The following is a 22485-nucleotide window of genomic DNA, read 5'->3' on the forward strand; positions in this document are numbered from 1 at the left end:
GGCATTTAGCTCCGCGCACACAAGCACACACCAGCTTACAACCGCTTAAACGTGCTTACTCTTGCGCACACTCGCGCTATTTTCTTTGAAAGAAATGAAAATGGGGAGACAGGAAAGTGGTGAAAAAGGGGTCACAAAGAGGGTAAGACAGTAGGGAAACAAGCTTGGGTTTTGCAGGAGGGATATAGGTAAGGCCCATAGCTGCCCATTCCTTCATCAGCAACAGCTGTGCATATGTTTGTAATTTGGTGTGACATTTGATACCTTCCACCCCTGAGAGAGGTGTAAGGACAACAGTAATACTTGTTGTACAGCCAGTTGTAATTGATAGTTTCCATGTCTGGTAGACATATGTGCGGAATGGGCAGCTATGTATGGGGCGTAATTGTTTTGTGGGTACAGAGTGCCCTTTTTTCAGGTGAGAGTGGTATGTCAGGTGAAGGAAGTTGGTACAGCTGGGGAGGTAGGTTGGATAGGTAAACAGACAAGACAAACAAGACGCATACAGGGGCGGTGTATGACACGTGTGGGGGGTTACACAATTGACAGGGACGGAGGTTTGGATATCCAGAGCCCATGAGCCCACAGATGGCAACAGTGGAACTGATATCCCCACCCATAGGCAGTTGCCACTGTTCCTTCACTGCCCAGGATGGGGCTGTGCTGGGGGCCATGTAGGCTGGGCAACAGGCATGCCCATAAGTTGTGCCACCCGTGCCTCAAGCTGGCGTAGGGGCTCAAGAACAGAGTCCCGAATCTCCCTACGCACCACAGTCCGGACACTACGGTGGGTGAGTGGTGGTTCTCCTCCGGCCACACTTGCAGAGGGGAGGCGAGCCCCATCCCCTGCAGCGCTTCCACTCACAGGTGGCACAGGGCCACAGGAGGAGGGTCCAGACTCGGCACTAGTGCCAGGTGCACCCGCCAGCTGAGGTGGGAGAGGTGGGTCCGCTGGAACCCGCCTTCCCTGTCGTCCTATGTTTTGCATTATGTCATGACAGTTTGGGTTAGTGACATATAATACCATTCACAATTAGTTGTAACAGCATGCATTAGTATTCCCATTAACCAAACACCCAGATATTCACACCATTGAACAGCGTGCATAACACATGCATAATTTGAACAGCAATACACAGTCCAACAACATGCAGGGTTAATTGATGGCAACAGGTCATCAGGTTTGGATGTATGAACAGGGCAGATGCATCAACGGACATGCAAATATATATGACCCAACAGGACAAACGTCCAGGGGTGTTAATTGTGATTGCACATACCATTTTCATGTGGAATGGGTTATATGTGGTTATAGGGTGGGGTGAAGAAAATAATATTAACACCTTCAAATACCAATACATATGCTGTACAGTTCTAATAGCTACAGATATATACACACTACTGTTCTAACTACAGTTTCCTATATGATAACTATTTCAACTTGGTGATAGGACTGTTACTGCAACATCAATATACATTTTATTGTTCTTCATACACATTTCATATCTAGCTTTGTTCAGCTACATCATCCTGCTACATTTGCTTTATATAGCTGTAGACAAGTGTGGATGTTTGGTATATCAGACAATCATACTATCTGCATATTGCAGACTGAGAGCAACATATCCAGATTTTGGGATACACATTCCAGATGCAGCAACACTTTGAACAGATTTTGCTGTTTGGTTTGGATTCTCACATGCATTTCATTCTGTCTTGACTGCAGTATACTTTATTCAGGGGTTATTACTACTGTATTGCTGGATTCATGACACTTTCTCACACACTCTCACTTGTTTTCATTTTACTATTCAGGATGGTACTTACTTCTAGGCTTTATTGACATGTTTTACCTGTAGTTATTACAATCCTTTCCAGCAGTCTCACTTCTGTCATGTGGTACTGATAAAACGAAGCACTGAAAAAACTGTGAGAATCCAAAAATTAATGAAGTTGCTGTAAAATCAGGTCGTTGACCATTCAGAAACCACCAGGCTGTCAGTGTTGTCAAACCTAAACCCTAGTTTAGTGCCCTTTGACAACACTGACAGCCTGGTGGTTTCTGAATGGTCAACGACCTGATTTTACAGCAACTTCATTAATTTTTGGATTCTCACAGTTTTTTCAGTGCTTCGTTTTATCAGTATCCTGTGGAATTTGTTGCTTTCTTTAGTATGTCGTTCACTTCTGTCATGTTTCAGTATTTCAACAGGGATATATTTCACACTTGTGATTTCATCATATTCTGCAACTATACTTTTCAGCCTGCTGCAGGTTGTGTACTATTTTCTTACAGGTGGGGCATTTTTATTTCAGAATTTATGTCAGACATTTTCATTTTTCTGTTTGGCTTACAGGCTGAAACACACTTTTGTAATCAAGCAATACTTGCAGACACTTTCACACTGTTACTTGCACATTTTATTCCTTAGTGACTACACTGCACTCTTTTGCTGACTGTCATACTTTCATATTTCTTTACAGTTACTGGTAGTGGATTACTGACCTGCCTGGTGGCGCAACCGCACCAGCCTATCGCCATAGGCTCTGCGGTTCGCAGAACAGACACCTGCAGCTGTAATATAAATGAAGTAATATTGGAATACACATCTCCATAATATCAGCTAGTTTAATTTCTTACATACATAATTAAATGTAACTTACTCAGTAGTGGGGCGTTGGGCATTTGCTGGGCCTCCTGGATCCAAAGGTTCAGTTGGTCCTGCTTGCGTCTCTTCAGGTCCACATGGTGGTGATGGACCTGCTCACCAGTCCTTGGAATCCCTGTGGCACTGGTGAGATCATGAGCCAACCGGTCCCACGCCTCAGCTCTGTATGCTCCCCAGAGGACCTGGCCCTGCATGAGTTGGGCCTCATGATTGTGGACTAGGAGCTAGACCATGTACCTGGACTCCTCAATGCCCCACCTCTGTGCTCAAAAGCAACTACCCTCTCCTACTCCTGTCATTCTGCCTGCAGTTCAGTTCTACAATCGTTTATACTGTGTATTCCCACCTATGGGGCTTATATAGTCCGTTTTTCCCGCACATATCTGTGATTGGCCATTTTGGAATTGTATCAACTTCAGTAAACCTGCATTGTCATGCTCCAGTTTGTATTCATTCCTATATATTAGCTATTATTGCATTTCTAGGTACTGCTGTCATGGCTTAGTGGTTTAGTACCTTGACTATGGTGTATAGTATCCTAGGTTCGAACCTGGCCACTACTTTTCATTTTTCATGACTGTCTAGACATGCTGAGGGGTGTGTCTGTGTAAAGGCAGTTTTGATACGGCTTGCTCAACATTGCCCGTCGGTTAGCTTGTTTGCGCGGTGCGCAGCTCCGCGCAAACGGGGTACACTGGTTTAAGCCTCATTTGGCTATCGGCACACATATTACGCTCAGCTCAGCTAGGGGCACTTAGATTCAGCGTGTTAAACCACTGCTCAGCTACGGGCACTCATTTTGCACCAGTTAAACCACTGCTCATGTACGGGCAGATGCACTCACCCTGTTAAACTGTAGCTCAGCTATGGGCACATCTGGCATTTTTTATTCTTTTGTTACCTCACATTTCTTCAATATAAATGGGCTATTTCATTACATTTTACATAAAATGTGGTTTTATGTGTACATATTTGTCAGGGACTTGTTTCGTGCTTATTTTGCTAAAAATAAAAATTGGTGTTGTGGGGGCTCGAACCATGAATGCCTGCTCTTCAGCCAACATCTCTACCACTACGCTATTGCTTCTTGGCTTACTTTGCATATTTAGTTTTTATATGCTTTCCCACTGACTGCTAACTATAGCTGCGCTACGGCGCCAGCAAAGCGCACTCACGGTTAAACATTTTTACAATTTAAAAAAAAATATATAACATGTTTATTTATATATTTTCTGTTCATAGTCTGTGGGGGCATGTGTTATGTTGTGTTTATTCACATTTCTGTGGACTCTGTCGTGGGTGTTTACTTTGGGAACTTTTACTCTTCTGGGGGCGTGTCCGCTTACAGGGCTCAGCCTACGAACATGCCCCCTACTGTCTTACACAGACCATGTTAGCCTTAGGTGTGATTCAGCATGCTCTCATGAATATGCAAAGCATGCTGTCATCACTCCGGTTAACTGCAGCCTCCATGTAAGAGTTATAACTCTTACACGGAGGCTTCATGAATGTCTTTTGATTTTGAATTATTTTGTGTTCTTTTACTTTTCCCATCAATCTCTTTAAGTTTTTCTGTTCTTTTATTATTTATACATTATCAACTCTCACATCTGTAACTTCATGATCTGTAAAATATGGAGATTATTCCCCCATGTCCCTCTTTCAAGGCTTCCAATAACAAAACAACGTAGTTCTGTTTTTATTTTACCTGTAATGTATGTGTATTGTCTATTTTGACTTGACATTAGCCCTACATATTTCATCTCCCTACTTAACTTCACATCTTCATGTACTTTACCTACATATTTTCTTAAATTACAATTAAAATCCCCCACTACAATATCCAATTTACACATACAAACTTAATTTCATCAAACATTTTTACCCTTTCCTGTATAGTTGCTCATGCACAATACTATCACGCTTACTTCTCTCTTTTGTATTCTTGCACCACAAGACAATGTTTTCTCTTGAATTCCAGTAGTCACCTGTAACACTTTTACCATTTTATTATTTAGTGAGATTGCAATTACACATTGTGTTGCTTCGCCAGAATGTCACACTGCCATCTTTCCCTATCCATCCATCCATCCATCCTCAACCCATTTTCCCATTTTGCACATGGGGTTGTGGTGTCACTTCAGCAGCGACAATCCTCTCAAGTCAAGGTTTACACCATCATGTGGCTAGCCTTGCCGCGGTACCATCTTTTCCCATAATCTTTCTAATTCCGCTTTCTGTTTTTTTTGTTAAAACTTCTTACTGCTTCTAAACAGATTATATCAGCCTGTGCTACCTTACATTAGTCATATGCCATCAATATTGCCACATGGTTGAATTCTCAGTTTAGGACTTTTGACTAAATAAGAGGGACCTGTGATCTGAGAAAGGAGGACTGCTGGTGTACAGGTGAGTGTGCAGGTAGATTGCAGGGGAAAGCAAGAAGCAATATTGAGTTGAGGAGGACAAAGGAAAAGGCTATGAATGATGAATTCAGGAAGAAGGATAGGGTAAATACACAAGGATGTCAGATGGAAGAAGAAAAGACCAGTTCTGGTAAATCAGGGGGAAGAGGTTTAATGAACATATGGTGTATGAGAGTAATAAGAAATGGAGTGAAGTCTGAGAAATGATAAGGCCTTAAAAGTCTCAGGGTTAGTGAGGGACCAGCATATGAGGCTATTGTACAGATGGAGTATGACTCCAAAATTATTAGGTGAAGAAGGTCAGTGAGAGAATCCAGAGGGTTGCTTATGTGGGAAAAAGATGTAGATAATATCCATATGTGTAGGGGTTGTAAAGATAATATCCATATGTGTAGGGGTTGTAAAGAATAGAAGAGTATGAAAGAAATTTGGAATAAGTTATATAATAAAGAGGTTAAGGACAGGTTGTTATTATGCTTATTTGGAATAGATGAAGGGCAAATTACATGCAGGAGAGAAATGTTGTAAAGGACAGAAATCTTGTTAGTGACATGTTGGTTGAAAAGGGAAATTGCCAAGGCATGGAAGTCAGGGGATATTAGTCAAGTGCAGGTGGAGATGATACGACAGTGGTTACAGCAGGTAGCAAAAGTGAGAGTAACAGAAGCTGGGTTAAAAAGGTAAATCAGAACTGGAATATGATATGGAAAGGAAAGCAGCAAAGTGGAGGGAGGGGCAGTCAGCAAAGACAGGTAAGAGGGGTGTCCCTTCTTCTCCTCTTTTTGCAACTGCTCCATATAATGCAGTCATTTCTCTTTCAGCTCCCCTAACACCTTCCTAAACACATACTGCTGCCACTCACCTATTACATCCCTAATTCTATTCCCCTCTCAGGCTTACCTACAACTTTACAAACCTCTTCAAGTATACCTCCATTGTTCTCTTTGTCTTCCTAAATACATTCTTTCCCCCATCTTATCATTGTCTTTCCACATTTTCCATCTGACCCTCTCATACCCATGTTCCACAGTCTTTCTGCCATATTTACTACCACTGCGTGCATTCTAAACTCCAGCATACCCTCTCCCACAAGACTTTCTCACTCTCTTTCCTTCTTTCCCAGTCTTGTTTCACTTCTTTCTTCAAGCAAACCTATCATTCACCATTTGTATCCACAAGCCCTAGCCATATTTCTGATTGTTTTATCTGCATGTGCCTTAATAAATAAATTGGTCTATATCAGTTCATTGAAGATTCACTTCAGCAAACCTGACTTCATCAACCCCAAACCACCAAACTTCACTTCCGCGAATGTTCAGATCGAAAAAAGATTTCACCAGGGAAACAAAGCACTTGGTCAACACCACAATGAAACAAACACCGCAGTATGTCAAACCCACCCAAGTGGGGGGGGGGCTGTGGCTCCCCAACTATATATATATATATATATATATATATATATATACATACATACACCAACTCTGAGATTGCGTCACAGTGCGGAAAATGGAAAAGTTGTGCTGTTAGCCAACTGCTTCCTTTCCCTACTTAAATCTTTTGCAGATGTGAACATTCATGGAAGTGACATTCAGTGGTTTGGGGTCGATGAAGTTAGATTCACTGAAGTGAATCGTGAATGAACTGATATAGGCCTAAATAAATCACTAATGGTAACACAATCACTCTTATCCTTGCTCTCTATCCTCTCTGTTAAATGTATTTACCCAGCCTGCCTACTTGTCCAGGTTCATATCACATTATCGAAAGCCGATAATGTTGAATGCCACAATGTCGAACCCTATGCAGCAAACGCTAAAAATAGTGAAGCTGCAGAACATCTAATTCTTTCCTAGGGAAAGAATTTGGTTGTCCATTTCTGTGGCTTCGCTATTTTTAGCACTGTGGTGGAAAGTTACAGGGTTTCAGGTAAGTGTGTGACTGTGTGGACGTTAGGTTTAGGGTGCGGGTTACGTGAGTTAGGGTTAGGGCACAGGTAAGGTGAGTGTGCAATAGTGACGGACCTTAGAGTTAGGGTTCGGTTAAGGTAAGTGGATAGATAGTAGTTTTTGTATAGTTTAGTGTAGGGTTAGATGTATGATTTTAAGTGTAAGTGTGTGGATTGCTGTTTTTTTGGTGTGCCTGTGCTGTGTGAATGTGTTTCGGAATAAAAATTTGCTGTTCTGAATGTTTGATATTGTGTGCTTTAGATTATTTAGGTTCGATTAAATGGTGTTCAGTGTTTTCGGCTTTCAATGACGTGATATAAACGCACTTGTCCAACATATTTTTATTGTATCTCATAGCTATCCTCCTATAGTTTGTATGCTAATAGTTTCATGGTAATCCCCCTTGTTTTCCACTGCTCTTCTCTATTTCTACCATTATTTGCCTCTTTTATAACTCCTACAATTCCTACTGTATTCCACTTATCCTTTCCACTTTGATCACCATCTCTTCCTCCTTTAAATCTTCCTTCTCCTCATTTACTTCTACATGATCCTTCCTCAGTTCCATTATGCTATCCTGCCCCCACCTATTGTACCATCATCTGTACCCCATTACCTCCTCCTTTCAAGATGCCTTAATTCTGTCCCATTCCATTATCCTTAGCTCCCTCTCTTCTGGTTTCTTCCTTGTGGATCATCTTATTAGCCATTTTATGTAGTCACCCTATCTGATTTGGTTCTTCCCATTTACTTCCACCTCTCTAATCATTTCTTCCCTCCCTTCCATACAACATTACTAAAGGACCAGATGGTGAGATATTCTAAATCTATGTTTGACAGGGGCATATTTCAATAGGAACTGTTTAAAAACGTATCCCTGGTTAGAGGTTACATAAATCAAATTATTATTACCCCAATCCAGAATATTATAGACAGTAGACTTCAAAATACTCCATATTAACAGGGAGCTTTCTCAAGCAAAATACAGTGGTTAATCAGGACAACAGTGTGGACTGGTCACCAACTTTGACTATCAGTTACAGTACAGCTACTCTTGCTATTAAAAATTTAATTTATAAAACTGGAACATTTTAACAGAACACACTGATGTATTCAACATTATGGGTGAAACTCACATTTCTATTAACAAAAGGCTTTTTCAATTACATTTATTAATGGAAAGAAGTTTGCAAAAGGTCAAAGTTCACTTGCAGAAACATCCTGCACCTTCTAAATGTGGATTTTGCCATTATTGTAGGTTCACAAATGTAGATCCTTATGTATTTAGTACAAGGACAATTAAGATAGGATCATTTGTGCCAAGAGGCATTCCAACTGCCTCTCTAAAGCAATTGTGTATTTAGCAAACTGCGAGATCAGCTGTATTTGAAGTTTTCAAAACAGAGGAAAGCTACAAGAAAAGATTTATAAACATAGTTATGCCATAAGAAAATGTATTTGTTTTATTTTCACATTGGTTAATCCAGGATAAGTCCGACTGTGTGTGAGCCCTTTTTCAGCAGATGCCCTAGGAGAAAAGCTCCAGACAAAACAACAACAATAATAATAATGATAATAATGTTGATATAATTATGTTATTCAAGACAAGGACATATAGTTAGCAATCAGAGATATTATATATAGTAAAACTAATAAATAGCTGTCTGAGGAGGAATGCCAGATTTAGTAGCAAAATACATCAACAGAAAAAAGTTTCCAGGGAGACAGCAAAATTTAGTAGTAAAATACAACAACAGAAAAAAAAAGTTTCCAGGGAGAGATGAAATATCTGTAGACTGGTTGTACAAGTAGATGAGAGGAGTCAGGGAGAAGGAAACTATGGAAGTAGTAATTAGGGAAAGGAAAGAAATGAAGAAGTAGTTGAGAAAAAGGAGAAGAAAGGTGGAAGTAAAGGGAAAGAATGGAGATACAGGACAGTGAAATGATGATTAGCTGGGTGGGTTGATAGGGATGAGGGGGCGGGAAGGGTGCGCAGTTTCAGAGGAAGAGAGGTTTGGTATATTGGGAAAAAACAGGGTTCAGAATCTTGCTGATGGTATTCCAGAAGTTTTTTTGGATTGTATTGATGGTTTGTTTGAGATTTTAGATAATAGTTTCTTTTATCTATGTTGACTGTTTTTTTTGTACTGTTATGTACCTGTTTGTGGGTTTGAAGGTGATTGGAGGATTTGGATTTAAGCCAATTTTTCCGAGCTGTGTCCCTGTTGTGTATAAGGATTCGGGTGGAATGAGAAAGCCAAGGTGAATGGTGAGATTTTACTCTTTTTTTCCTGAGGGGAGCTAGGGAGTTAAGAGTATCCAGGAAAATGTGGTTAAAGTTCAGAACTGCATCCTCTAGTGGTTGGCTAAGGAGGAAGGACCAGTTTATCGAGCTAAGTATATTGTTGAACTCTTCTGTGTTTAAATTGTTGAGACTATGGCATTCTTTGTATTTGTGTTGCCTGATGTGATGTAAGGAAAGTCTTTGTACATGGACAGGGAGGTGGTCACTGACAGAGTCTGGGAGTGTTTTAGAGTTGTGATACAAGCTGAGGTTAGATACTAGGATCCAATCAAGAACGTTGCCTGTGTTGAAGGATTTATTTTAGTGGGTGGAGGTGGAAATTAGTTGAGTGAAGCCATGGAGATTTAGGCTAGATGTTGGGTAGTCAGGGGTCAGGGTTTGCCAGTTGACATTGACATCGCCTAGGATGATAGTTTCATTGGAGATATTGTTGGAGATGAAGGACAGAATGTTTTCTAAAGTATGGATATTATTCCCAGGGGAATATAGATACCAGCAATGCATAGTGACATGTAGATGTTTAGTTTGCAGTTGGCTAGTGTTAGTTCTGCAGGGAGAAAGTTGAGGAGAGATAGAGACAGTGGTGTGATGTTAAGATGGTTCAAGTAAAGAATGTTATGCTGCCGGCTTTTTTGTGTATTCTATCAGTACAGATGATGTTGTAACCTGGTGGAAGAATTTCAATGTCTTTAATATGTGGTTTGAGCCAAGTTTCCATGATTACTGCTATGTTGGGTAGGTGATGGGCAATCCATGCATGAAATTCGGAGATTTTGTTTAGGGGGCTACGAATGTTCAGGTCTATATTAGAACATCAAAGTTTCAAAACTTCGAATGTTCTAATATCGACCCATATTCAGCGAATGCTGAAAATAGCGAAGCTACAGAAAACCGAATTCTTTCCTAGGGAAAGAATTTGGTTGTCTGTTTCTGTCGCTTTGCTATTTTCAAAAAATATATTTTGGAAAGTTACGGGTCGGGTTCAGGTAAATGTGCGATTGGGCATGGGTTAGGTGAGTTAGGGTTAGGGCGTGGGTTAGGTATGTGTGCGATTGTGTGGATGTGAGGGTTAGGGCGGGGTAGGTGAGTTAGGGTTAGGGCACGGGTGAGGTGAGTGTGCGATAGTGACTGACCTTAGGGTTAGGGTTTGGGTTAAGGTAAGTGGATAGTTAGTGGTGTATGTACAGTTTAGTGTAGGGTTAGATGTAACATTTTAGGTGTATGTGTGTCGATTGCTGTTTGTTTGGTGTGCTTGTGCTGTGTGTATGTGTTTCGGAACAGCAAAATTTTTCCCTAGGAAAAAAATTAGCTGTTCTACATGTTCAATGTTGTAAGTGTTCGCTGAATAGGGGTCGATATTAGAACATTAAAGTTTTGAAACTTCGATGTTCTAATATAGACCCGAATAGACCAGGGAATTGTTATGGCTAGGCTTGTATAGGCCCTAGGGCTGATAGCCTAGTACCAACCTATGAACCTATGAATATTCATAGAGATGATAGTTAGACTCTTGGTGGATGGTCTAGAATGAGAGTAGGTAGGGGGTATGGAGTTGGAGTCAAGATTGGGGGAGGTGTTGGGGCCAGAATTAGGGTGTAAATCTCCACATAGTAAAATATTTATGGAGACAGTATGCTGTGTAGGGAGTTTAAATGTGTTAGTAAGGTGTTTGAATGTAGTTTTGTGTGGATGGGGGGTGATGTCGAGGAGTTTTTATTTGTGCAGGAAAAAGGTAGGTGAATTAAACAAGTAAGGAGTTATTATGACATGGTAGGACTTGTCAGTACTATACAGAAGGTGAGTAAGAGTAGATGGTGGGTTGATAGGAGAGATATTAGTTCATAGGTTAATAGGATGATACTAGGCTATTGGCCCAGAGGCCCTTATAAGCCTAGCGAAGAATTTTACCCATGTTCCCACAAAGTCAGCACCTGTTTCCCCTGTCCAGCAGGGACACAGGTAGGATCCCAGGAGTGCATTTTCAGTTTCCCATCCAGTCATACAGGTTCCTCTTAAAGAGGGCTAGAGAGGTACTCTGCTTAACATGGAGAGGGAGTCTATTCCACAGATAGGGGAGTCTCTGGGACACAAATCTATCCTGCCAACAAGTTCTATTAATGTCACAGACCAGGTTTAGGCCTTGTGTGCTGGTTGCCTGAGTGGATTTTGACTTATGGATATGCAGCAAATCTATCAAGGCTGGGTCTGAGATGGTCTTGTATGCCAGACACAGGTCACCTCTGAGCAGTCTTTTTGAGACTGAATTGAGGGACAGGGCTTTTAGCCTATCTGTATAGGACAGGTGTTTGAGACCCTGGATTTTCCTGGTCAGGAACCTCTGTGTTCTCTCCGCTGCATGTGCTTGGCAGGTACATGCCAAAGGGGGCATTGTACTCGATAATGGGTCTGATAAGGGAGGAGTATAGGGATGTTATGACCTCTTTGTTCCTGGATGAAATACCCTTACTTATGAGGTGGGCCATGTAGAAAGCCTTCAGTACAACAAAGGCAATGTGGTGGTCAAAAGTCAGGTTGCTATCAACCTGGGTGCCCAAGTCCCTCATGACTGCTTGCATGCTTAGTACATTGTTATTAATGTGATAATCAGTGAGGCGCCATTTTCCCCAAAGGGGATAATGATACATTTCTTGGCATTCAGTTTGAGGCCATGCTCCTGGCACCAGTCATAAGTTTGGGTAAGGCCCTCTTGGAGGATGTTCACATCACTAGAGGAATTTAAGACAGCACCCAACTTGCAGTCATCTGCAAACTTGGTCAGCCACAGACCACTGGTTTTGGCTTGCACCTCAGAAAAGTATATCCCAAACAGTAGATTCCCCAAGACTGATCCTTGGGGTACACCACCCATTACAAGTCTACTACTAAAGGTGGCTTCCCCTATTTTGACTGAGTGGGTGCTATCAGTGAGCCAGTTAGTTACCCATCTGATAACATTTGGGTTGATGCCTAGCTGTAAGAGTTTATCTATTATGCCCGAGTGGGGAATAGTGTCGAAAGGCTTTGGCTAGGTCAAGGAAGGCAGTGTGTACCATATTCCCCTCATCCATGGCTTTGGTGACTGTTTCAAAGACGTTGACCAAGTTTAATAGGCATGATCTCCCTTTGACAAAACCAAACTGTGTGGGGTCAAGCAATGCCAATTCCTTGTTTATAAGGTCCATAATAATGTGTTCCATGGCCTTGCAGATCAGGCTAGTTAGGCTGATGGGCCTATAATTGCCTGGGTCAGTGGATGCTCCACCTTTGTGTAGAGGGATGACAGTGGCTGTCCTCCATTTGGCTGGGATGAAGCCAGTGCTCAGGCTTTGGTTGAATAGGGTGCCTAATGGAGCTGAGAGCACATGCATGAGTTCATGTAGGATGCAGCCAGGGATGTTGTCGGGTCCCATGGAGACTGTATTTTTTGCCTTTGAGAGGCCATTAAAGACCTGCTCTCTGGTGATGAGGGAAAGGGGGGGGGGCAGGTGCTGGTGATGTCCTGGTTTACCGATGGGGGGGGGAACGGGGGGGTAAAGTTTTCACTGAACCTGTCTGCCAACAGGTTGGCTATATCTATGGCATTTGTGTATGTGGGGTTCTTGACCACCAGTTCAGAGCAGATTTGGGTATTATCTTTGAGATTGCAGATGTAAATGAAAAAGGTCTTGTGATTGTCCTTAGTGGATGTGACCAATCTGGACTCAAAGTTAGCCTTAGAGGATTTCACCAGTGACCTTATTTGCTTGTTCAGACAAAGGAGAGATTGCTTCCAATGCAGCACTTGCTCTTTCTTGGTCCTGGACAGCAATTTTTTTTCCTTTTATTATAGAGCTTGTTTATTGCTGCTGTCCACCAGACAGATTTACTCTTCCTTGTGGAAGATGATTTGGTCCTATCAGGTATTGCTGACTTCATACAGCTATGTAGGTGCTCATATAGTTTTTTGGTGTGGGCTTGGACATTAGTGCTAGTTCCAACTGAAGGGATGGTGGTTGTGAAGCTGCGTATACCTGCTCTCAGGAGATTGTAGTCACCTTTGGAAAAGTTTTTTTGTTTGACTCTGGCAAGGGGGGGCCCAGGGATAACTTTGAAAGTGACCGATTTATGGTCGGATCTTACCAAGGAGGATGACACTGTAGAGGTACTATAGTGGCTACTCATGTTGGTTTATAGCAGGTCCAAAAATATTTTCACCTCTTGTGGGGGTATCGACCAGCTGATCCAATGCATTGGCATTGAAGAACTCAAGGAATCTCTGCGCATTCATGTTTGGGCTAGAATAAGTCTTCCACTTTACGACTGGGTAGTTAAAGTCACCCAGGATCAGGGTAGACAGTTGAATCTTGATGGATTCAAGTAAGTCCAGATAGGTGGAGTGGGCATCTTGAGTCATGGTTGGGGGTCTGTAGCTAGCTATGACTTGAATAGGTGTTTTGTCAACAGTTAACTGCACTTGGAGTGTCTCCTGTATGTCATACCGTTTGACCAGCCTAGAGGTGTGTATGTCTTTGATAAATATTGAAACTCTACTTTCTCTGGCTTTGTAGCCCTCCATTTGGGGTCTGAAAATATGGTAAGATGAATATCCTGGTAAGACTGGGGTGCTCTCTGCAGCTTTGAACCAGGTTTCAGTGACTGCACAAATGTCAGCATCCTCCAGGGTGAGGAATGCTTGCAATGTCTTAGTTTCATGCTAAGACTCCCAGCATTTAGCAGCATGACCTTTACATTTTGTTTAGAAGAATTTTTCATGTTGGTAATTTTGTGCTCATGGCTTTGCCTAAAAAAGGCACTATGGGGGGAGGCAAGAGCCTTTTCCAGAAGCCTGAAGCCCAGGGGAGACAGATGAAGGCCATCTCTGGCAAAGCATCTTAGTCTGTCAGTCATGTTGTCCCAGGTTGTCAGCTACTGGATCCCCTTGTACTGACACCATAAACTAAGCCAATTGTTAAAGTTAATAATTTTCTGTTTGTATTGAGGCATCATTCTAGGTGACTGTAGGATGCTGTTAAGGCTAGGGACATACCTACCTGGGACACATATTTAACAAGCTCAATCATGTCTCTCTTCATATAGTCCAGAGAGGTACGGCTCAAGTCATTCACTCCAACACGGACTATGACAGAGTCATAGCAGTACCTGTTGTTAAGAGACTTGAGTGTGTGCGTGATATGGTGGATTCTAGCACCTGAAAAGTAACTTACCATGACTTTCTCCTTGTATAGCCTCGTGAGGGTCACATTTGTGTGTTTTGTAGCAGGTAAGGAGAGATAGTAGGAGAAACAAAGGAGTAAAGAGATATACAGAGATCATGCTTGGAGGAAAAAAAAGAAGTGGAGGGATGCATGAAAGGAAAGGGTAAATGAGGAAGATGGGTAGTGGGAGGAGTAGGAATAGGACTAGAAAGTAGAAAAGAAACTGGAGGGGGAGGTGGTGAGGGTGAAGGTATATAAAGCTCTGGGAGGGAGAATTAGAGGAAAAGGAAAGTTATGTGAGAGTGACAAGGTGTGAAGGAAGGATAAAGGGGAAAGAGTAAAGAATACTGAAGGGAAGAGGTGTGGTGAGCAGGAAGGGTAGGATGTGGGCGGGAAATGGGGGTAGAGTAGGGGAGCGAAGTAAAGCCCGAATGTAGCGAGGCTTAGTGAGTGTAAAATAATGGCTCGATCGAGCTCACTGCTCACTCTCTCTCATACATACACACACACAGTTTCTTCTTCTTTATACACACACACACACACACACACACACACACACACACACACACACACACACACACAAATCCATACACACATTCTGCTTTCATGCATATATTCACTAACACATGCAGACAGACACATAAACACACTCATACACATATATGCACATTCACTTTTTCGTTTCACTCCATGCCTGGCAGTCTGGTACCAAATGATCCAAGGCCCGGTACTGGTCCACGGCCTGGTGGTTGGGGACTGCTGCTCTTGGGTGAAGAGAGCTTCTAGGGAGTGGAGTTTTTTTTAGTCTCCTAGCATTGAGCAGTAATACCTTTAGATTTTCTTGATTTTGATTTGCTATGTCTGAAGTACTTTCAGTTTGGCATTGCTGTTTCAAAAGAGTGCATTTAAGGCTGCTGAGGGTATTTGATAAGTGTACTTCATCTAGGAGGTCTTTGTGGTTTAATAAGGTTATATTTATGTGCCTTATCATATGTGGGTCTATATGTCTGCTTTGAATTATGTGTGATGGTGCAGCGTGTGTACTACTGACAACCTTATTGACATTAGGAGTACTGTTATGTCAGAGCTTTGCCTCCACTGACATTATGTAAATACATTTCTCACATACCATATCAGTTTGTTTGAGAATTAACTGGTTGTCAATAAACATGAGGCAATTTATACATTACTACTAATACTACATTAAGCTGGTAATGGAGATAGTAGGAAAGTTCATATCCATGGCAACCGACTCTTTTATTGATTAGCTTGCTAATTATGAGAATATGAAGCAATGTTAGGAGTATTCCATTTGCAACTCTGGGGACAGTGCTTGTCACTGCAAACTAGTTGCCCTGTGTGCAACTAGGTTATAAAGACACTTCAGATGTGCTTTTACAGGAAAAATGTCACTCAAGATGTCTGAGTCTGTACAGGGCATGGCCAAACACTTGAGGGGAAACTGATACATAGACCCTGAAAATTTAACGATGAAGTATTTAGGCAGATATTTTGAAGTTAGAAACAAATCAAGTAGTACTTACCGAAAACAAAGAATTAGCGTGGCAAGAATGGTGAAAAGAGGGGAGTCACATGAATGGCTACTGCTTGGCTATTACTAGTGCTGGTTTCACCACAGCTTCGCTCTGCTGGGATACAATGCTCCTTTGTTTCTTCTCTCACCAGAAGCAAAACTTTAGCACCAGTCCCAAGATTAAAAGCAGGTCACAGCTTGTTTGCTGATTCACAGTATTGTCCCAGATGATGCAAGGGTCTGTAGGCTAGTTGTGGCCTTTTCTTGGTAGATACCTTGAATATCAACCAGACCAATTGGGAACATTAAGCATAGACACTCACTGTCCAACCAGAAAGGTTAGTCAGGAGTCAATGCATTCCGCTCCTTCTCTCACCAGGAGCAGAATATAAGCACAAATTCCAAGCTTTCACCTATGAAGCAGTTATGCTTTCTGGTGATCAGCAGTCTCCAGGAAAAAAATGTCCCTGTGCTCCTTCTCTCACCAGGAGTAAACAGAAGCACTAATCCATGACTACTGAGAGGCAGAATGTGGGGTCTGCAATAGCTGGTAGTCTTGCAATAGATGTTTAAAGGTAATATGAAAAAATGTGTTCATATTATAAGCACTGCAGTGTGCACTAAGCAGTTAGATATAAAAAAGGGAGCAATTAAAGTTTCAACTGTCTAAGTGGAAAGCCAAAAGAGCAAGATAGATTGAAAGGGGGTGGGCACTTTTGTTTTCTGACTTTATGGAATACAGTGGGATGGCCAATAAATTTAGATAGTTGAAGGGGAGTGATTTCACAAAATGATAATTTTGTGCTTACTCACAACAACCAGTGAAAATGGAGAGGGAAGGAGATATGTGGTCAAATTAACATAAGGGGCAGGCAACTAGAAAGACAGCTGTGTTTTAGAACTCAACAGCAACAGAGTGTGAGTGGGAAAAAAATTCTGTGTGACTCACAAGAGACACAGCTGTGGTCTCTTTCCAAGTTTTAATATGCAATTCAAAGCAGAATGCAAGTAAAACACGGTGTAAAGAAAACAAATCACAGTATACAAAATAGAAAAAGGCAACAAAGTAATACAAAATACAAGACATCAAAAGCAGACTAACTTTTCCCTCACAACTTTTGTCAGAGTCTTGGTGAGCTTTTCCAGTAAAGGAAAATGACAAAGCAAACCTTGTATGGCAGCAGTCCCCAACCACTGGACCGCGGACCAGTACAGGGCCATGGAGAACTTGGAACCAGGCCATCAGGTAAGGTAAGTGAATGCCTGCATGAGTGTGTATGTGTCTGTGTGTGTGAGTGAATGTGTGCATGAAAGCAAAAGAGTCTGTGTGTGTGAGAGATCAGGAAAGTGAGAGTGAAGTGTGAATGAATGAAGAAGTAGCTGTGTGTGTGTGCAGCGTGAGCTCGGAAGAGTGAGTGCGATGTGTGAATGAATGTGTAAATGAATGAAGAAATGGCTGTGTGTGTGTGAGCTCAGAAGAGTGAGAACGATGTGTGAATGAATGAAGAGGTGGCTGTGTGTGTGTGAGATCGGAAGAGTAAGAGCGATGTGTGAATGAATGTAGGCATGAATGAGGAAGTGGCTGTGTGTCTGTGTGAATGAATGCAGGTATGAATGAGGAAGTGGCTATGTGTGTGTATGTGTGAGATCGGGAGAGTGAGAGCGATGTGTGAATGAATAAAGAAGTGACTGTGTGTGTGTGTGTGTGTGTGTGTGTGTGTGTGTGTGTGTGTGTGTGTGTGTGTGTGTGTGTGTGTGATAGGAAGAGAGAGCGATGTGTGAATGAATGTAGGTATGAATGAGGAAGTCGTTGTGTGTGTGTGTGTGTGTGTGTGTGTGTGTGTGTGTGTGTGTGTGTGTGTGTGTGTGTGTGTGTGTGTGTGTGTGTGTGTGTGTGAGATTGGAAGAGTGAGAGAGATGTGTGAAAGAAGTGAAAGAATGCAGGTATGATTGAGGACGTGACTGTGTGTGTGTGTGTATGTGTGAGATTGGAGGAGTGAGAAGGATGTATGAATGAATGCATAAGTGGGTGTGTGAATGAATGTTCTAATGAATGCAGGCATGAATGAGGAAGTGGCTGTGTGTGTATGTGTGAGATCAGGAGAGTGAGAGCAATATGTGAATGAATAAAGAAGTGACTGTGTGTGTGTGTGTGTGTGTGTGTGTGTGTGTGTGTGTGTGTGTGTGTGTGTGTGTGTGTGTGTGTGTGTGTGTGTGTGTGTGTGTGTGTGATCGGGAGAGTGAGAGAGATGTGTGAAAGAAGTGAAAGAATGCAGGTATGATTGAGGACATGACTGTGTGTGTGTATGTGTGAGATTGGAGGAGTGAGAGGGACGTATGAATGAATGCGTAAGTAGGTGTGAGATCGGGAGAGTGAGAGCGATGTATGAATGAATGCATAAGTGGGTGTGTGAATGAATGTTCTAATGAATGCAGGCATGAATGAGGAAGTGGCTGTGTGTGTATGTGTGAGATCAGGAGAGTGAGAGCGATGTGTGAATGAATATGTGAATGAATGAAGAAGTGGCTGTGTGTGTGTGTGTGTGTGTGTGTGTGTGTGTGTGTGTGTGTGTGTGTGTGTGTGTGTGTGTGTGTGTGTGTATGTGAGATTGGGAGAGTGAGAGCAATGTGTGAATGAATGCAGGTATGCTTATGAATGAGGAAGTGACTGTGTGTGAGAGCTCAGGGCAGAGTGAGAGCGATGTGTGTGTGTGTGTGTGTGTGTGTGTGTGTGTGTGTGTGTGTGTGTGTGTGTGTGTGTGTGTGTGTGTGTGTGTGTGTGTGTGTGTGTGAACCTCTTAGCTCAAAACATCTGGACAAAGCCTGACAGAATAGGTTAACAAAGGCCCAAAAATAGGGGCAGATTTTAAATATTGCTCTTACAGTTATCAAATTACAAAACTTAGAAAGTTGCTAGAATAACGGGATTTGTCTAAGCATGCATTTTCCTGAAGGATATGAAGTCTGAAACACAAATGTATCATTATTTAGTAATTTCAATCCTCAAATCATCACAGTCATTTGTCATAAAATCACAAATTGTATGAGGAAGAGATAAAAAGCATGAGTCAAAAATCTGGACATTCTGCAAAAATCTATGCAGTTGAGTATGCAATACCACTCAAACTCTGGCACAATTAATCTAGATAAACCCAAATGATAACAGACTGTAAATATTGCTCTTAAAACTTATATAAAAAAAAAACAATGCAGATTTATGAACCTCAACCATACCACTCAACTTCCAGCATAAAAAATCTGGACCGAACCAAATAATAGGGGCATATTTTAATTTAAATACTGCAATTAAAACTTAAGTAAAGGTTGCCATTAGCTTTACCTACCTCCACCATACCACTCAACCTCCCCCACAAGTAAAATGAGTAAAACAGCAAATAGCAGCTACTCCAGGAGTAACTGCAGTTAAGTGGTTTTATTCCACATGTTTCAGATAAGCTCTTTCATTTTTCACAGAAAACTTCATCAGATAAAAACCATTAAAAACAGGAAGACTTAGTTTATAAACTTTATATTAATATAATATAAAGTTTATAAACTGGCTTCCTTTTTTTAATGGTTTTTATCTGATGAAGTTTTCTGTGAAAGAGGAAAGAGCTTATCTCAAACCTACTGAATAAATTACTTTAATGGGAGTTACTCCTGGACTAGTGGAACATTTGTTGTTTTACCAGTTTACAGTGTTTACTTGTTTCCCCTTCAATTTTTTTAAAATGAGTAAAAAACAGACATCTCTGGAGAGCTTTTTTGGAAAAGGGGAATGACACGATGATGAGACAGCAGAAGACTCTTGACTGCCACCAAAAAGAAACCTGCATTTAAAAGAAAATACCAAGAGTCTTACTTAAACTATGGATTTATCGCGACTGGTGATTCACATGCTCCAAGTCCGCTCTGTATAATATGTGGTGACCAGCTATCCAATGAGGCCATGAAGCCTTCCAAACTACTTCACCACATGGAGACTAAACACCCTGCATTAAAAGACAAGCCTTTGGAGTTTTTTGAAAGAAAAAAATGTGACCACAAAGGACAGAAGTAATTACTGAAGGCCACCACATCAACAAATCTGTCTCCACTGAGAGCATCATACTTAGTGGCTAACCGTATTGCTAAGGCTAAGAAGCCTTTTACTATTGGTGAAGACTTGATCTTGCCTGCTGCTAAGGACATTTGTCGTGAACTTTCTGGAGAGGCTGCAGTTAAAAAGGTAGCACAGGTTCCTCTTTCGGCTAGAACCGTCACCAGACGAATTGATGAAATAGCAGAGGACATTGAGGCACAATTGCTAGACAGGATTAATGAGCAACCATGGTATGCAATCCAGGCTGACGAGTCTACTGATGTTGACAATAAGGCAATACTGCTTGTTTTTGTGGGATATATATTTCAGGAGGACGTAAATGAGGATATGTCATTGCCAACCAACACCACAGCTGCAGAACTGTTCAAGTCTTTGAATGATTGCATGTCAGGTAAACTGAATTGTTCCTTTTGTTTTGGTGTATGCACAGATGGAGCTGCTGCCATGATTGGATGGCTTTCTGGTTTCACTGCTCGAGTCAAGGAAGTAGTGCCTGAATGTGAGTCTACGCACTGTGTCATTCACAGAGAAATGTTGGTTAGCCGAAAAATGTCACCTGAACTTAACAGTGTTTTGAATTATGTCATTAAAGTTATTAACCACATCAAAGTACATGCCCTTAACTCATGGCTGTTCGAACAGCTTTGTGAGGAGATGGATGCAGAGCACAAACGTCAGCTCTTATACACAAAAGTTAAATGGCTTTCTAAAGGTAGATCGTTGGCTAGAGTGTTTGAGTTACGAGAGCCACTCCTGAGATTTCTTTTAGAAAAACAGTCACCATTGGCAGCACATTTGACTAACACAGACTGGATCACAAAACTTGCTTACTTGTGTGACATATTCAGCCTGCTCAACGAACTCAATCTGTCACTTCAGGAGAGAAAGACAACTGTCTTTAAGTTGGTAGATAAAGTGTCTGCATTCAAAGCCAAACTGGAACTGTGGGGACAGTGAGTGAACATAGGGATATTTGAGACGTTTCAAACATTAGCAGGGATTTTGGAAGAGACTGAGGCTGGGCCTTCGTTCTCCCAACTGGTGCATGATCACCTACCTTTACTTTTAAAAGATTTTGAGATTTAGTTCCCAACCACAAAAGTCCCACGAACTGGGAAAGAATGGATCTGCAACCCATTTGTGAACAAGTCAGGGGAATCAACCTTGTCAGTGCTGGAAGAAGATCAGCAGCTTGAAATTGCAAATGACGGTGGGATTAAAAGTATGTTTGAGACAACTTCAACTCTGCCAACATTTTGCATTAAAATCAAGGTGGAATATCCTGAGATTGCCACAAAATCACTGAAAACCCTGCTTCCATTTCCAGCATCCTATCTTTGTGAAGCAGGGTTTTCTGCAATGATAGCAACCAAAACAAAATTGCGGAGTAGACTGGACATAAGGAACACACTTCAGGTGTCATTGTCTGCCATCACCCTAGATGGGACCGTCTTGTTACAGGAAAACAAGCTCAGGGCCCCCACTGATTCTGAATTATGGCAAGTGGTATTTCTGAAGGTTTCATTGTTATTGTTATATAACTACCCCATATATACTTTGAAGGTCTCATTGTTATTGTTATATAACTATCTTATATATACTTTGAAGGTTTCGTTGTTATTGTCATATAACTACCCCATATATACTTTGAAGGTTTCATTGTTATTGTTATATAACTACCCCATATATACTTTGAAGGTTTCATTGTTATTGTTATATAACTACCCCATATATACTTTGAAGGTTTCATTGTTATTGTTATATAACTACCCCATATATACTTTGAAGGTTTCATTGTTATTGTTACATAACTACCCCATATATACTTTGAAGGTTTTATTGTTATTGTTATATAACTACCCCATATATACTTTGAAGGTTTCATTGTTATTGTCATATAACTACCCCATATATACTTTGAAGGTTTCATTGTTATTGTTATATAACTACCCCATATATACTTTGAAGGTTTCATTGTTATTGTTATATAACTACCCCATATATACTTTGAAGGTTTCATTGTTATTGTTATATAACTACCCCATATATACTTTGAAGGTTTCTTCTTATTGTCATATAACTACCCCATATATACTTTGAAGGTTTCATTGTTATTGTCATATAACTACCCCATATATACTTTGAAGGTTTCATTGTTATTGTTATATAACTACCCCATATATACTTTGAAGGTTTCATTGTTATTGTTATATAACTACCCCATATATACTTTGAAGGTTTCATTGTTATTGTTATATAACTACCCCATATATACTTTGAAGGTTTCATTGTTATTGTTATATAACTA

This window comes from Protopterus annectens, chromosome 3.part0 (assembly GCF_019279795.1).
Source record: "Protopterus annectens isolate FY-2018-M chromosome 3.part0, PAN1.0, whole genome shotgun sequence".
Classification (NCBI taxonomy): Eukaryota; Metazoa; Chordata; order Ceratodontiformes; family Protopteridae; genus Protopterus; species Protopterus annectens.